Source organism: Gopherus evgoodei, chromosome 3 (assembly GCF_007399415.2).
Source record: "Gopherus evgoodei ecotype Sinaloan lineage chromosome 3, rGopEvg1_v1.p, whole genome shotgun sequence".
NCBI classification, from domain to species: Eukaryota; Metazoa; Chordata; order Testudines; family Testudinidae; genus Gopherus; species Gopherus evgoodei.
In genome coordinates, this window is record NC_044324.1 from 18,361,209 (window position 1) to 18,366,163 (window position 4,955).

Below are 4,955 nucleotides of genomic sequence, written 5' to 3' on the forward strand. Positions count from 1 at the left end.
AAGGCATTAGACTGGGACTCAGCAGACATGGGGTCCATTCCAGGTTCAGACACAAGCTTCCTGTGTGACCCTGGGCAAGTCACTTTATCTCTTGGGTTGTTTAGCCTAACCAAAAGAAGGCTGAGAGGGAATATGATTGCTCTTTCTAAATATATCAGAGGAATAAATACCAGGGAGGGAGAGGAATTATTTAAGCTTTGGACACAATGTGGACACAAGAACAAATGGATATAAACTGGCAATCAGGAAGTTTAGACTTGAAATTAGATGAAGGTTTCTAACTATCAGAGGAGTGAAGTTCTGGAACAGCCTTCCAAGGGGGGTAGTGGGGGCAAAAGACATATCTAGCTTCAAGACTAAGCTTGATAAGTTTATGGAGGGGATGGTATGATGGGATAGCCTAATTTTGGCAATTAATTCATCTTTGATTATTAACAGGTAAATAGGCCCAGTGGTCTGTGATGGGATGTTAGATGGGGTTGGATCTGAGTTACTACAGAGAATTCTTTCCTGGGTGTTGGCTGGTGAGTCTTACCCACATGCTCAGGGTTTAACTGATCGCCATATTTGGGGTCGGGAAGGAATTTTCCTCCAGGGCACATTGGCAGAGGCCCTGGGGGGTTTTGCCTTCCTCTGTAGTGTGGGGCATGGGGTCACTTGCTGGAAGATTCTCTGTGCCTGAAGTCTTTAAACCACGATTTGAGGACTTCAATGGCTCCGACACAGGTTTGATACAGGAGTGAGTGGGTGAGATTCTGTGGCCTGCATTGTGCAGGAGGTCAGACTAGATGATCATAATGGTCCCTTCTGACCTTAAAGTCTATGATTCTATCTACACTGTGCCTCAGTTCCCCATCTGCAAAATGGGGATGATACTAACTCATGAATGACTGTGACGTACTGAGATAATATGAACTTAAGAACATCCATACTGGGCCTTTGGTTTGACCCATCTAGCCCAGTATCCTGTCTTCCAACAGTGTCCAGTGCCAGGTGCTTCAAAGGGAATGAATAGAACGGGAAATCATCAAGTGATGCATCCCCTGTTGTCCAGTCTATGGTGATGAGGGTCATATAAGATCATAGGCAGGGCCCTGAACAATACTGAGAAAGGAATAATGAAGCTAAGAATTAACATTTTATTCTTTCTCTTCAGGAGTGGGCTGAGCATCTATGATCCCTTGGGCTCTGTCTGCTTTGCATATTATCTGCTTGATGATTTCCAGATCATAGATTTCAAGGCCAGGAAGGATCGCCAGATCACCCAGTACAACCACCTAAGTTTAGCACGAACATAGTCACCCTGGATTCCTAATTAGGCGGATGAGTCCACATGGCAAGGTGACTCTGCAAACAGAAAGGCCCTGCAAATACATAAATAAAGCAGCCCCAAGCACCACTGCTGGAAGTGCAGCGATGAGCTTGTCTCATCAGGAATTCAGAATATGCTAAGGAGATTCCAATAGCTCTGCAAATAAACACACAAACCTCCCTCTAAAGTCTGGAAAGATTGAGGGCAAGTCACTGTTCCAGTTCTCCTGGGTTGGGTTTATGCACTTGTTCAATGCAAACTACTGCATCGCCGTCATTATTATTACTAGTTTTGGTTCAATGCAAAACCAAAAAGTTTTTAATTTTTTGGAGATCAAAGAAGTCAGGGGGAAATTGTTGGGGTGTCAAATGAAATGTTTTGTTTAGTATTTAAGTATTTTTGAAAACTTTTTAAAAAATTGAAGTAAATTTTGAAACAAAAAGTCATTTCCAATCAAACAGCCCAAATATTTTGTTTTGAAAACATCAAAACAAAACCTTTTTACTTGTTTGGAATTTTTTGTTTGTTTGGGAATTTGACACAAGTTCTCAGAAATGTTTCAGTTGACATGAACCTGGAGGTTTGGAGAAAAAAGTTTCATACAGAGACACTCAGCCAGGCCCACTCTAAGGTGATGCAGTCAGTTGCTGGAGGATTCTCTGCACCTTGAGGTCTTTAAACCACGATTTGAGGACTTCAGTAACTCAGACAGAGGTTAAGGGGTTGTTACAGGAGTGGGTGGGTGAGATTCTGTGGCCTGCGCTGTGCAGGAGGTCAGACTAGATGATCATAATGGTCCCTTCTGACCTTAGTCTATGATTCTATGATGTGTTCTGATGATCCAGTAGAGGGCGCCCTTCCCTCTGGCTGATTCAAATGTTTAATAAACCAAGATCTTGACGACTTATTTTGACTGAACGTCCCATGATATTTTGGTATTTTGTATCCAGGCCAGATTTCAGATGGGTTAGTATATTTTGCCTTCTTAAATATTTCCCTGAAGTTTAAATCTTCTTTCCTTCGTCTCTACCACCTAATTCAACCTAGCATCCCTATTCAGCGAAGCATACACGTGCATGCTTAACTTCAAGCAAATGCTTAAGTGCTTTTCTAAACTGTGGCCCTACATTGTTGTGTGGGAGTGTCGTATGCTGTTAAATGGCTGTCATGTTCCACCCCAGAGGTAGCTGCATTGTAGTCATACTGATAAGCAGAGCCATTCTTGTGAGCAGACACCGTGGTTTGTAAAGAGTTGTGGCATGAAAGAAGCACACGGACTGTGGAGATGATGTAAATGATTGTTATTAAGTTGGCCCAAGAGTATTCTAAAGCAGACAGAACAGGAGTACTTGTGGCACCATAGAGACTAACAAATTTATTTCAGCATGAGCTTTTGTGAGCTACAGCTCACTTCTTCGGATGCATAGAATGGAACACACAGACAGGAGATATTTATACACACAGAGAACATGAAAAGGTGGAAGTATGCATAGCAACAGGAAGAGTCTAATCAATTGAGATGAGCTATTGTCAGCAGGAGAAAAAAAACTTTTGAAGTGATAATTAAGATGACCCATAGAAGGTGTGAGGAGAACTTAACATAGGGAAATAGATTCAATTAGTGTAATGACCCAACCATTCCCAGTCTCTGTTTAGGCATGAGTTAATTTATCTAATTTGCATATTAATTCGAGTTCAGCTGTCTCTGTTCAGAGACTGTGCCAAAGATGCTATTCCTCGGTGTTGCCACCAGGTGTCTCTCCCGCCTCACAAATCCCAGGCTGAGTTGCCACCTCTTGAAGCAAAGCCAGCCCCAGAGGCAGGGTGTGGGAATGCAGTGGTACCCTGGCAAAGGGCGTTCCAGCCTTACTTTCTCTGAACGGCTTGCAGCTCCTGTTTGCTGAGTTTGCACAGCAAGAGATTCCCCAGCTGCAATTGCTGGGAGCCTCTGCAAGCCAAGCCATTTTCTTTCTGCCTTCAGTGTTCGCCATCAGCCTTGAGAACAATCCTGCAATGTTGTAGGGGATGCATAAGGATGATCTCCCAAAGCTGCTCTAGCCCTGCAGCGCAGAGAGGGTTAAAAACGTACTTTTGCTGTTAACCTAAGCAGCAACTCACAGACACAGAGGAAGCACATGCAAGAAAACAGCCACCGTGAGGGGTTTGCGTTTAAGGAGAATCATAGTGTTAAAAAACCTTGCAGACATTCGATTCAGGGGGGCGCTCTGGGACCCAGCACTGGGAGCCATGAGGACTGGGATGACTGCTGTGCTGGGCACATGCCGCATGGAAGAGGTGGAGTCGGGGCAGGGCTGGGAGCAGAGGAGGGTCGAGCACCCAGGGGAAAGTGGGGAAGTCGGCGCCTATGGTCTCAGCTCCTCCATATACTGGTCTGGACGGGTGTTGGACCCAAGGCAGGCCCTTTCAAAATTTCCTAAGAAGGCCTCTGTATCATCACCTATCTTGTACGTGGGGAATTTCTTGGAATGGGGAGCAATCCCTGGAGAAGGATTGTTAGGGTGGATCCAGCTTAGGCCTTTCCAGCTCTACGCGTTTCAGCTCTAACTCCACTTCCAAGCACCTTGCCTGTATTTCCGCTTCCGCTGCCCAGCACTTCAGCTCTGCTTCTGAGTGCTTCATCTTCTGCCTCCAAGTGCTTTGCCTGTAGGAAGAAATTCCTTTCTCCCTCAGTTAGAACTCGGCCTGGGTTCAGGATATCCCTCCATTCTGGCACCGGGATCTCAGTTCCCTCCTGGAAAGTCCCCGTTCCCCCATCCCATCCCAGCATTTCCATCATGCAGCAGGATGTCTGGGCTTGATCTGAGCCTGTCTTCTCTATGGTGTGCTGCTTTAGGATTTCAGTGCCCAACCTCAATCTCATGCACAGATCGCCTTACACTAGCCTAACTATTTCATTGCCATGAAGATAGAAAAGAAAAAAAATCCTTATTGTACTCCCTGGCTTGGCAAGGCTGAACCCTTTGTGTGCCTATTCTCCCTCAGGCAGCAAAGAAAAGAAAGAGAGGAAAAAACCTCCCTGGGTTTCAATTCAAGCAGCCAAAAGGAAAAATGTGTCCTTAAAAAATCCTGAGGTCTGGGCTTCTGGTTCAGAATGATCCCAAGCTCTGCCACCATGTCAAGGCCAATTCCCCGCTCTGGCATTTCGAGTGCAGAAGGTGGGGGCCTGCAAGGATTCTAAAAATTAATACTGGCCACTCCAGACTGGTATTGAACTCCGAAGGTTACAGCTTTTCTCTGACGTTGGCTTGGTAAACGCTGCCACCACCCAAGTGAAAAACTGCCTCTTGCAAATCCTGGGAAAACTCCCTTGGGAAGTTTTCCCTGAGGCCCCTTGCCTTTTCCACCCCTCTCTCAGGGAAGCCGAGAAACAAAAGAGAAATCCAGCTGTTGCCACCAACTAACTGAAAAACATATGCCCAGACCTTTAAAGACAAAGGCCTTGGCTACACTCACACTTTACAGCGCTGCAACTGGGGTGTGAAAAAACACCACCTTGAGCGCTGCAAGATACAGCGCTGTAAAGCCGGGGCAGCGCTTTGAAATTCCAAATGTAGCCATACCCAAAAAGAGGTAACTTTTATTAAAGAAAAGGAAACACATCTGGAAAACCAGGCTATTGCTA